Source organism: Salvia splendens, chromosome 1 (assembly GCF_004379255.2).
Source record: "Salvia splendens isolate huo1 chromosome 1, SspV2, whole genome shotgun sequence".
NCBI lineage: Eukaryota > Viridiplantae > Streptophyta > Magnoliopsida > Lamiales > Lamiaceae > Salvia > Salvia splendens.
Genome location: NC_056032.1, coordinates 33,077,938 through 33,091,307, shown reverse-complemented (window position 1 = coordinate 33,091,307; position 13,370 = coordinate 33,077,938). Strand labels below are relative to the sequence as shown.

Here is a 13,370-nt window from a genome sequence, read left to right as displayed (position 1 = left end):
GTTTTGTGTCCATTTCAGGCCTTGGACACCACTTTGGATTCATAAGTGTATTGTTTGAAGCGGCCCCACTTCACACTTACATAGGTGATTCCTCGTTAAGTATCTTGCCATACTCGGTCTCCTTGAGAACTTCATCTCAACGAGATCCTTTAGGGATCATTAAAAGTCATAGACTTAACCTCACCACTAGGCAAGTTTTTCAACACTCTATTGCTCTTCTAGGGAATAGATATAGATGAGTGTTTCACACGAACTCTCATAGCTTAGTTTTTCCATTGAACCAAGTTCTTGGGATCTCCAGTCATCATGGTTGGGTTACCACTATGACAATTCTTTAGTTTGTGGATTTCAAACCCATTCCCTCTAGCAATTTATTCATTTGATCACGATTTAACCCTTTGGTTAGCGGATCCGCTAGATTATCCAATGACTTCACGTAGTCAATTGTAATCACCCCTGTTGTGATCAAATGTCTCACGGTATTATGTCGTCGACGAATGTGTCTAGAATTACCGTTGTACAAGCCACTGTTTGCCCTCCCAATAGCTGCTTGGCTATCACAGTGAATTAACACTGGAGGCACGGGCTTTGACCAACATGGAATATCTTCAAGGAAGTTTTTAAGCCATTCGGCTTCTTCCGTGCTTTATCTAAAGCTATGAATTCAGATTCCATGGTAGATCGGGCTATACATGTCTGTTTCGTGGATTTCCACGAGACAGCACCACCCCCAATAGTAAAGACATATCCACTTGTTGAAAGTGAGTCTTTGTTATCGGATATCCAATTTGCATCGCAGTACCCTTCAAGTACCGGGGGGTATCTCGAAAAATGTAGCCCATGATTTTGAGTATACTTGAGATATCTCAAAACTCTTACAAGAGCTTTCCAATGCTCTTTGCTTGGATTGCTCGTATAACGGCTCAACTTGTTCACGGCGCAAGCAATGTCGGGTCGAGTGCAATTAGTAAGATACATAATGCATCCAATGACCCGTGCATAATCCTCTTGTGCAACGGGCTCACCCCTGTTCTTGCTCAAGTGAACATTGAGCTCTATAGGCGTCTTAGCCGGGATGCCATCATAGGCGTTGAACCTCTTTAATACTTTCTCAACATAATGAGATTGTGTTAAGGTGATTCCTTCGGATGTTCTTAGAATTTTCATTCCAAGGATTACATCGGCTAGACCCTTATCCTTCATGTCAAAGTTTCTCTTTAACATGGCTTTCGTGTCGTTAATCACTTGGGTGTTACTACCCATGATTAACATATCATCAACATAGAGACACACTATAACGTATCCATTATCAGTGTTCTTAATGTAGACACATTTGTCACATTCGTTGATTTTAAATCCATTTGATAACATCACGTTATCAAATTTCAAGTGCCACTGCAACGGCGCTTGTTTCAATCCATAGAGGGATTTAACCAGTTTGCATACATTTTTCTCTTGTCCAAGTACTACAAAACCTTCAGGTTGTTCCATATAGATTTCATCTTCAAGGTCACCATTTAGAAACGCAGTCTTAACATCCATTTGGTGAATCTCAAGATTGTGTACAACAGCAATCGCGAGAAGCACTCGTATTGATGTAATCCTCGTTACAGGTGAGTAGGTATCGAAGAAATCGTACCCTTCCTTTTGTTTAAAGCCTTTGACTACCAGTCTAGCTTTATACTTGTCAACTGTTCCATCGGCTTTAAACTTTCTTTTAAGGACCCATTTGCATCCTAAAGGTTTAGCACCTTCAGGTAGATCAACCAACACCCACGTGTGGTTTAGCAAAATTGAATCAATTTCGCTTTGAACAGCTTCTTTCCAATGCAACCCGTCTGGGCCAGCAAAGGCTATTTTTATCGATGTTGGTTCTTCATCCAACATGAATGCAATATAGTCAGGACCAAATGTCTTTGGTGTTCTGACCCTGCTACCACGTCTTGGTACCGCATCGTTTGGATCAGGCCTTGTTCGCTTGCGCGATTCTGGCTCTTCATCCGCTGATTTAGAACTAGTGGCTTCATCCTCAATTCTCGTCTCAGAATTAGGTACAATATTTTCCTTGTCTTTGCGAGGAAATATGTTTTCAAGAAATACAGCATTTCTTGACTCGATTGTTGTTCCCACGGTCACAGTCGATATTTCAGACTTGTGGACAACAAATCGATATGCACTACTATTAAGTGCATACCCAATAAAGATGCAATCAACCGTTTTAGGACCGATTGTAACTTCTTTGGGCGGAGGAACCATCACCTTAGCCAAACACCCCCACACTTTGAGGTATTTGTAGGATGGCTTCATTCCCTTCCACAACTCATAAGGAGTAACGTCCTTACCTTTGAGTGGGATTTTATTTAGGATGTAGTTGGGTGTCAAAACAGCTTCCCCCCACATGTTCTGGGGCATCCCCGAACTGATCAGTAACGCATTCATCATCTCTTTGAGAGTTCGATTCTTGCGTTCTGCAACACCATTAGACTGTGGTGAATATGGTGCAGTCGTTTGGTGAATTATACCACTTGCGTTGCATAATTCCTCAAACGGGGCTACGTATTCACCTCCTCTATCACTTCGAATCATTTTGATTTTACATCCAAGTTGATTCTCGACTTCGTTCTTATAATTTTTGAACGCTTCTATTGCTTCGTCTTTACTTCTTAAAAGATAGACATAACAATATCTCGTGCAATCATCTATGAATGTGATAAAGTATTTTTTACCACCTCTCGTTTGCACCAATTTTAAGTCACATACGTCCGTGTGAATTAATTCAAGGGGTTTCGTGTTCCGTTCAACCGAATGAAACGGTAACTTAGTCATTTTCGCCTCAAGACAAGTTTCACATTTGTTTTGAGTTTCTACTTCATTTGCCTTTAGTAAATCTAAACTTACTAATCTTTTAATGGCATTTTGATTTACATGTCCCAATCTATTGTGCCACAAGTTAGAACACTCAGCCAAGTAAGAAGAAGTAGATGCATTCTTATTATTAGCCAACGGCTTAGGGACATGGCGTGTAGCTACACTAAGCTTGAAAAGTTCGTCGGTTACAAAACCTTTTCCGAGCGACTTTCCAAACTTGTACAAAGAAAACCTATCAGATTCAAATACAAGTTTAAACCCCTTATTCACTAGTATTGATCCTGACACTAGGTTCTTCCGGATGTCCGGGACGTGCAGCACATCCTTCAAAGTAATGGTGACGCCGGACGTCATCATGAGGATCACGTCTCCAATGCCAAGGACTTGAGACAAGGCTTGATTCCCCATGTTGATCTTCCTCCCTTCAACAGCGGTGTAGGAGGCGAACTTGCTCTTATCGGCACAGACGTGGGCAGTAGCTCCAGTGTCGATGTACCAGCCACCTTTGTTATGACTTCTTCCGTGACCACAACAACAAGGTCACTTTCATCCCAGTCCTTGAACTCTTTTTCAACAACGTGGGCAGCCGGCTTCTTCTTCGGCTTGCGGCAGTCCTTGGAAAAGTGGCCAGGTTTGCCACAGTTGTAGCAGTTGCCTTCAACCTTCCTCGTCGGCTGCTTCTTCTTGCCCTTGTCCTTTGCAATTGGACGGGAGCGTTTGTTGGAGGGACCGCCCCGCTCCAACAGATTGGCCTTAGCAACAGGTGGGCCATGGCCCTTAGCCAAACCATCGCGTTTGCGCACGTCTGACTCGATGCGCAGCTTCACGATCAAGTCTTCAAGATTCATCTCCTTTCGCTTGTGCTTAAGGTAGCTCTTGAAGTTCTTCCAGCCGGGTGGAAGTTTTTCAATGACTGTGCCCGCCGTGAAAGCTTCGGGCAGGGCCATTCCCTCGGCGGCGAGGTCGTGGATGATGAGCTGGAACTCTTGCACTTGGTCCATGATTGGTCGGGAGTCGACCATTTTGTAGTCCAAGTACTTGGCTATTACAAATTTTTTAGTACCCGCATCATCACTACGGTACTTCTTATCTAGCATTTCCCACACTTGTTTTGATGTGGGAACAGTGCAATACACGTTATAGAGACTATCATCTAAAGCACTTAAAATAAAGTTTTTACAAAGATAGTCTCCTTTGCGCCAAGCGTCATACTTGACGTATATCTCGACACGTGCCTCGTCCTCGCTTGGCGGGGTTGGCTCGTTCTCCTTGAGGAAGTTCACGACGCCCAACGTTGTTAGGTAGAACAACATTTTCTGATGCCATCTCTTGAAGTCTGTTCCAGTGAACTTCGACGGCTTCTCGGCGGGTGGCATCATCCTTGGTGCCATCGGTGCCGAGGTTGTCCCATGGAAGGGACCAAGTCCGTTGCCCCCGTAGGAGCTAACCATTGGTTGGGTCACAGTACCCCCCATAGTTGTGTGGAGCATGGAGGCCCCCGCATTTGTACCGACCCCGAAGGATCCAGCACCCGTGCCGACCCCGAAGGGTCCAGCACCCGTGCTGCCCCCGAAGGAGCTAGCACCCGTGCCGACCCCGGAGGGTCCAACACCCGTGCCGACCCCGAAGGGTCCAGCACCCGTGCTGCCCCCGAAGGAGCTAGCACCCGTGCCGACCCCGGAGGGTCCAGCACCCGTGCCGTGCCCGAAGGCCCCGACACTTGACCCAATGAAGGATCCAATGGAACCACTGAAAGTGGAACCGACCGACCCACTCGAGGTGAATCCAGAAACCGTCCCAAATGGGTTGTCAAACACCCAAGGGGCTGTTGATGAAGAGGTTGAGAAGCCAGGAGTCGGAATCATCGTTATGTCCGACGACGTGGTGACGGGAGCGACGGGGGACACCGTGGATGGAACGGTGGCAGCGGCGGTAGACGGGTCATTCGACATCTCCAAGCAAAGGTGTTGAGATTGTTGTGAAAATCGAGGTACAACTTGCCGGGTGAAATTACAATGGAAAATAAAGGAAATTACACGGAAAATAACTGAACAAAATACACAGAAAAATTTGTGGAAAGCGGTAAGCCGAGTCGAGGAGTCCTCTTTCCGCAAGACGAGATACGCCCCGGTAGTGCTCTCGGTTTGGCGTGTCGTCCCCAAAGATAAAACGGCTTCGTCTCTGGAGTAGCAGCACCGCTAGCAACAGAGCTCCGGCGAACGGGAGTGAGGCGGGGGCAGAGCTTCGACGGGAAGTTTATGCAGAGAGGGAGAGAGCGTGTATGCAAAATGCTTGAGTATGTTGTGTATAGAATGCAATGGATGCATGGCTATTTATAGGCCAAGTCCACCTGCAGGGCATTGATGGAGTCAACAGCCATTATGTGTGCCATGATGGCTTGACTGTAACCGCCGGGGGTTATTGACTGGTGCACTAGCCAGTGGGAGCTGAAGAGACACGACGCACCTGGACACGCTACACGACGGGATACACCATGGACCCGTCAGGGTCCATCGGGGACCTTTTGTCTCCCGTTATGGGTCGGGGTCCAGCGGGGACCTTTTGACTCCCGTTGTGCGTCGGGGTCCAGCGGGGACCTTATGTCTCCCGTCATGCGTCGGGGTCCAGCGGGACCATGACGTGGACCAGACCCGACGGGTATAGCGTGGAGTTTGGGTTGGTCTAAAAAGAACAAGCGGGGCACGAACCACGCTCAACGACCAGCTCCAAAGAACAGCCCAAAGACCACCAAAAGACCAATTGCCAAGGCACAAGGCACAAGGCACCCGGTGCACGGGGCACGGGACACGGGTCACGGTGCGCGGCTCGCGGGCGGGCGGCGGCGGCGCGCGCGTGTGCGCGCGTGTGGGCTCTGTCACCCGTCTTATTCCACGATAATTATTACACATGATAATTCATCTGATTAAATACTTCATCAAAGAAGTTTATCATCCCCGATGTGGAATAATTAACACCTAGTTAATTAATCCCTTAGTCTTTTCACATAGCTCATTTCTAGTTTTATTGTGACCAACTTTAATATATTATTTCTCACTCACCGGGAATCGGATTTGAGAAAGTGAATATACTACGGTCATCTACTCGGAACGTAGATCGACGCTATTGCATTTAATTTCACAAAATTAAATGTCTTACACCATTTATTATTAGTCAAAAATCCTTTGACCAAGCACGATTCCAATAGTATATTGAATACAAATCTCAAACAGAAAATGATTTAATTGCAAACTGAGTTTAGAGTATGAGCAAGCACATTCTGGATCCGTACAGCCCTGACAAGCTTGGTGCAGAAAAAGTCAATAAAGGCGGCGACGCGAGTCCAAAGACGGCGGAGGAGGGATAGTCGGACATGGGGTTGAGGTAGGCCCGCGCGGCCTGCTTGACAAGGCGGTTTCGGATGCAGATATAGGATCCGGGCGGGGCTATTGTGACATTGGGGGCATTCACTGCCCCGAGCGGCGGCAGCAGATCTCTTAGAGAGCTCTGTAGGTGTGGGACCCGCCTGCTTTCAGTGGCAGCAACTCCAGATCGTCGGATGCCACGGAACAAAAGCCGCGGAGGTTGATATCGTATTCCACCGCTGCAGATGACGGCGGTTTGGCGAATTAAACGGCGGCGTTGTCGTTCCCATCGCTGCTGGATTCATTCTGTCGTGTGTGCGTGTTTAATGTGTGGCAACGGTGGTGTGGGAAAGTAACATTAAATATGCAACATTTGGAAATCGACACGGGTTTTTATGTAGGGTTTTTTTGAGTTAATGAAGAGAGATGAAAAAATAGAGATAGAGACGATTCCATTTTAGGAAACATTTCATTTTTAATGGGATAACCTAAAAAGGAAAACGTTTCATTTCTAATGGGACAGATGAAGTATTTGTTATTTCTTTTTTCCCCCTTTTTTAAATATATGGAAGGTTTTTTAACATAAGTTCATCCACAACCATGTTCCAAAAATAGCGTAAAAATCTTCTCCAACTATACGCCAAACTCAAACTCATTTTTAGTATTTTTTGTGAAACAACACCAAATATGATGTTACTGCAAAAATTTTGTCAAACAAAAACTAAAAAATGGTGTAAATTTTTAATTTGTTGTAAATGATTGGAGTAAAACTACTTTTTGGTGTGACGCATACTCAAAAATGGGTTTGAGTTTTGTGTAAATGGTTGGTGATGATTTAATGTATCAATTCAATATGACTACAGTAAGGGAGGGTTCGGTTTGCAAAATTGTATCTTAAGATTAAATATATACTACTCCCTTCGTCCCTTAAAATTTGCCACCATTTGACCCGGCACGGGTTTTAAGAAATGTAATAGAAAGTAGGTTGAAAAAGTTAGTGGTATGCGGGTCTTATTTTTATATATTAGTTTTAAAATAAAATGTGAATGAGAATAAATTAGTGGAATGTGGAGTCTACTATAAAAAATGGTAAAAGTGTAAGGTGACAAATTTTTAGAGACGGACGAAAAAGGAAATAAGCGACAAATTTTCAGGGACAGAAGGAATAGTATGTTTGGTTTATGGAATTTAATCACACAATTCAATCTTAGATGAATAATAATAGAACAAGTCATAGCTAACTTTCTTCAATTAAAATAATCTAACAGTTAAATCCTAGATTGTATCTTAGTACTATTTTATCTAGTAAATCGAAAACCAACTAATTTGGTTTAGATGAATCGACTATACGATTCCATATTTTTTTATGTGTAAATAATTACTATAGTCAAACCGATTAACTAATTTGGTTTAGATGAACTAAATGATCCCATCGAATATCCACAAGTTGACTGATTTCTCTAATAATCGAGCTTTTATTTTTAATTGCAGAGATCGTATGCGCAATGGCTAAACTGAAGCTAATCTATAATTTTATTTTTTATACATATACAAACGGGAGAAAATAGAAGATTCTGGAGGTTGCCAACAATAAGATAAGATAAACTTGCAAATTACTCCCTCCGTTCCAAGGAAGATGGCCCCTTCCTTGGGTGACACGGAAATATATGCAACTTTATTTTGTGTGTGAAGTGGAAAGAGTTAAGTGAAGACAGAAATATTTCTATTTTTAGTAATGAGTCATCTTGATTGGGACAAATCAAAAAAGAAAATAAGTCATTTTCAATAGGATGGAGGGAGTACTCTGAGAACTGATGCATCACGTGAACGCATAATAATTGATAAAATCATAAAATTAATTCCAAAGTAGGAGTATGTCTATGAATTAAAGAAGGTCTAAAACAAAAACGTTGCAAGATCGAATAAGCACCGTGAAGTACTCCTTGACACTTCTATGAATTAAAGAATGTCTATGAACTAAAGAAGGTCGAATAAGCACCGTGAAGTACTCCTTAACACTTCTTACTCAATTTTATACTTCATCTGTCACAGCTTAAATGGAGGCATATTACTTTTGGGACGTCTCAAAAAAATTAAGTCATTTCTTTTTTAACAAAAAATATATCATCTAATTAATCGTACTTTATTCTATTATCTAGTTTATTCTCTCTTATCTTTCCTACTCTTTTCATTACTTTTATTTTATTTTATTATTATTTAACTCATTCAATACAATTTCTTAATCTTTATATCTAAAAAAATAACCTTTTACTTAATTGGTACAAAGGAGTACTAATGAAATTAAGAGGTGTTACTTTTTTGGTTAGCTTAACCAACTTATTAAACTTAAATATCCATCCGGCTAACTTTTTCTTTTGTAACACAACGACCAACACGCATTATTATATACTCCTAGTTCTCCTAATTCACTAAGCTTACTACTGTGAAAACAACTTTTAACAACTATAAATAGCATATTAATCACATTACCTCAATTTTCAGCTTCGATATTGGTATAGATAGAAATAGAACCCATTAGCAAGAATAACGTTACACTTTACAAGATAAACTATGTAAAAGCAAAATTCTCACTTACTACTTCACCTTTACTAGCAAATTCATAGTGATTTGGCCTATGTAGTTGTTCAACATGTGTGACACTGTAGGTGGGATGGACCTCAAAAGGCTGTAATCGCATTTCAAAATTATCTAATGCCTAAAACTTTAATCCATATCTAGCAATGTTTCATACTATAATCTGATACTGTAAACATTTTGAAGCTAAAATTCGGAACTCTTGATAGAATGACCGAAAGGAAATTGTATTGATATAAATATTAACTCTTCAGCTCTAAAACAATGAGAAGATTGTCCACACAAAACAAAAGTGTATCTCACAAAACAAAGAAAAAACTGCAACAAACATAAAACCAAAAAACTTTTAAACAAAGGAACTAACGCTAGTTTTTATTAATGGATTATCTCATATTAGAGAATGAGTAACACTTGCAAGCATATATGTTACTTATTCCAATTCTATTAGTATTAGGTTTTTTTTCCTTATGAGTTACCTACTCAAGCTCTCATAAGGGAACTCCACCTCACTTCTGTTGTTGGTAAGCTCTAACTCACTTGAGACTTTAGGGAGCTCCACCTCACTAGAAGTGGACACGACATCGAAGGACTCGAGACACGGAAAAATATTTTTTTTAAAATAACATCCCAGCTTATAGTTACCTTAAACCCGGCTGAATACCCCTTATCTGAATACCCTAGGAAGATACTCCCTCCGTCTCACAATAGGAGTCACTCTTATTGTCGGCACGAATTTTAAGAAATGTAAAGTATGGTGAGTTGGTCTAGTTTGTGGAATATGAGACCCACTTTTTATATTGGTTTTATAATAAAATGTGAGTGAAGTGAGTTAGTGGAATGTGGGACATGCTTACTATTTATGGTAAAAATGAAGTGTGATTCTTATTGTGGGACGGACCAAAATGGCAAAGTGTAATCTTATTGTGGGATGAAGGGAGTACTATTCTTTTGGCGAGTTACAACACTACACCCAAAAGTCCTAAGGTGAGAAATATTTAATCTTTTTCTAGAAAGACAGACTCGGGATGCTTTCCCACGAGGGGTATAGACTCGGGACATTGTCCTTACCATAAATTATCTCTTGTGTTGATATAAGAGATGTTTAGATATACATTTATTATGTATAGAGGAATGATATGCTACATACCTTATGTGAGTACCCCTCTCATTTGACACACGTTTAGTATTATTCGTTTCGATTTTATGTATTTAGTTTGATTATAATACATTAAAACTGTTATTGAAATTTTTAATTTCATAAAATTCATAAAAATTATAGCTCGATTTACTCATTTTTTCTACAATTTCAAATAAATTAATAAAATAATAAATCAAGCTTTGATATTTACGAATTTTGTGAATTAAACATTTCAATAACATTTTTACTGTATTAGAATCAAACTAAATAGTATATAAATCAAAACGAACAACGTTAAACATGCATTAAACGAGAATAGTGTTCGCATACGTACGCAGCATATCATTCCTCTGCTTAACTAATAAGCTAAAACTGTATTGGAAATGTGAGGAATATTTTAATATTAATTTTGTTTAACAAATCACAATCTCTAGCTTCCTGACGCTATAATGTACGTATAATCTGAAATAGAGGATTTTATTTTATTAAAAAAGAAATAGTTTTAGAGGAAAAAAAAAACATTTGTCCAATTAAATGCGCTTGATATTACTATTATGCAATAATTGCCTAAAATATGTTTATACTAGTATATGCTAGCAGTATTAATAACTAAAGATTAAAAATTAAAATTGGTCCTAAATATATAGTCAGAATATGAATTTGGTCTAAAACATTTAAAATTGTTATCGAACTGGTCCTAAACATTTGAAATCATTGTCGAAGTGGTCATTTTCTGCCACGACCGCACTTGCTAAAGATAGCATAGTCGGGGAACCGTGACTAGGGGTGAGGTATAAGAAGCGGGGAAAAAAATAAGGGAAAATAAAATCAAACATTCGTTGCGAGACATGACTAATTAAGTGTTGATACATAGAAGAAAGATACTCGATCATGAAGACTCGAGTAATTATTTGTAAAAATTTCAAAACATCAGAGTTTTGAACAAAATAGACTTGAGCCTTTTTAGATGCACAACAGAAGCAAATGAACGCGGTTCCATGTATGAAGACATGAACCTCCGAGAGTCAAAATCTGACTGAATTAAATGTCTTGTCTCAATAGCACTTCCTCCACCACTTCGCTGCTCAACCTGCACATTTAGAAATATATGTAGGGTTGAGTACAAAAGTACTCAGTGAACACATTGCAGAAAAATACAAATATACATTTGAAAATATTGTCAAGCCATCATCACAGTAACACTCGGGGGTGTTATTGAAAAAGACCCGAGCTTACTAAAAATATTCACATTGGGCTGCAGCCCCTTTTTCCTGTACTTTTAGCCATATCTGATCACATTGTGCCGTCGAGATGGTGTTCTCACACGGTCACCTTCTCTGCCCATCATGTCAGAGGTATCCTTGTGCCGGGAAGGTGACCACCTTCCACGGTCACCTGCTCTGCCCAACATGTCAGAGGTAGCTTGTGTACACTAGTCTGAGCGGGGACACCACCCTCACTGGGACCCGAATTCGACTTATATCATCATTCATAATTCACTTGGCCTTAGTCAAACAGATAGGCATCATACAAAAACATTTATGGCAAGACAACATCTTTAAAAATCACGAACATGTGTTCGTATTTTCATATAATACGATTTATATTTTTAGTATAAGAAAGCTCACCTTGTTCGTTTAAAACTCCTTAACTTGATTTTTCCTGACTCCGACCTTAGCTCGCGGAGATAACCTTTTTGAAAACAACACAACGTTCTAATAAGACTCGAGAAATTCATATACTTATAGGAATGCATGCCCAAAATTAATCATGGCCCAAGAACTTAATTAACTCTATCTCCGGCCAATTGCAAAATAACTGAACCAAACTAGAATTTATTCCGAGCTCAACTTCCATTATGCCTATTTGATTTATCTTGGCACACTGATCAATCATTCCAGCTCAATATGAGAATACAAATCACAACCCATCATCCCTTATTCTAATCTTCCCACTCAATAATGTAATTTAGGCCCAGCTTGGAGTAATTAAAAACTGCAGGCCCAAGCTCCTTAATTAATTAGGTGGCCCAAACAAAATAATGCTACTTACTCCTTAGCCCAATCCAACAACCACAACTCTCTTTCCTCTCCCCACCTCTTACGGTGATTTCTCTCTTCTCATCACAAATCTGAAATCACCAAAATGAAACCCAATTGAAAACAGCGGCGCCTCCCTTCTCCTCCTCACTACTTCTATCGGCCTCCATCTCCCCTAAAATTAGAAGCCCTTAATCTGAGTCGAAGCAGCGGTGCTTCTCTTCTTCTCCCTCGCTATGTCAAGCTCTCTCTCCATCAAGCCCTCTCTCCGTCGAGCTTCCTTACTTCCTCAATTCTGTGAATCCTAGATCAAAGAACCGAGAGGTAGCGCCTCCCTACTTCTCTTCTTCTCTCCGGCGAAATCGCCGTCAATCTCCAATCTCTCTCTTTTCTCCTTAGGCGAAACGCTCGCCTCCGCCGGGAATTCCCTCCTGCGTCTCTAATTCGCTCTCCATCGGGCACTTTCTCCATCGAGCTCTCCGGAAGGCAGCGACATCATCGCCCCTCTCTCTGTCTTCACTCAGCGGCGCCGGCACCAGCCGCCGCTGCCTCGGCAGCGCCGCTGCTCCGGTCGGCTCTCCGGAACTCCTTCGTCACTCGACCCTCACCGGACAACCCCGTATGAAATAAGCTAAGCCCTCTAACTCTCATCATCTAGTTCATTTTGTTTGAGTTCCTCTTTGGGCAGTAGCTTGGTGAGCTTAAAAGTCTCTTGAATTTGGTTGTTGTGGTGAAACTTTGGTGCATCTCTTGATATTAGCTCATGATCGAACAGTCTCTTATTTGAGATTTCAAAAGCTTTAATTTCTTGAGGTGCTAAATTTCCTATATGCAATATGTTGTAATACGTTGAAAAAGTGTGGTGTTGATGGTACTCACCTTTGTATGATTGTGAAAAGGAATTGCTGAATTTGTCTCTTTTATGATACTATGACAAAGGTCTTGGTGGATTGCTTCCTCCTGCTTTCGTTGGGAGAGTATTGTCGTTGGGAGAGTATTATGGGAGCTTTGTTTATGTGAAGTGGGTGGATGAAAATGATTGTATATCTATATGCATATACATAAAAGAGGGCGGTGAAAGAAACGTGTAGCAAGTTGCCTACATTCCTATCTCTAATTAAATGCAGCATTTAATGTTGTCTGAAAAAAAATCTGCTCTTTTATTTTATTTTATTTTATTTTATTTGTTTATTAAATTAATTATTTGAGTATTTGTTCACTTGTTCATTTAATTTGGTGTAGGTAAGAACTCGGTTCAAGCTCGTGGTTGTCCACGTTGAAGTACCCGATTTTCTTTAGAACGAAGGATGTATTAAATTAAATTTTCGTTGGACTTTTGTTGGATGTATCGGACATTAAAATTTTAAA

General features: G+C 40.8%; 1 long non-coding RNA gene across 1 annotated transcript; it reads right to left on the bottom strand.

Moving 5' to 3' along the window:
• Positions 1-10,995: 10,995 nt before the first annotated feature.
• LOC121804707 lies at positions 10,996-13,370 on the bottom strand. Its single transcript, XR_006051202.1, has 3 exons — positions 12,882-13,370; positions 11,592-11,655; positions 10,996-11,053 (listed from the first exon to the last, which is right to left on the bottom strand). It is a non-coding gene; the product is annotated as an uncharacterized LOC121804707 (long non-coding RNA).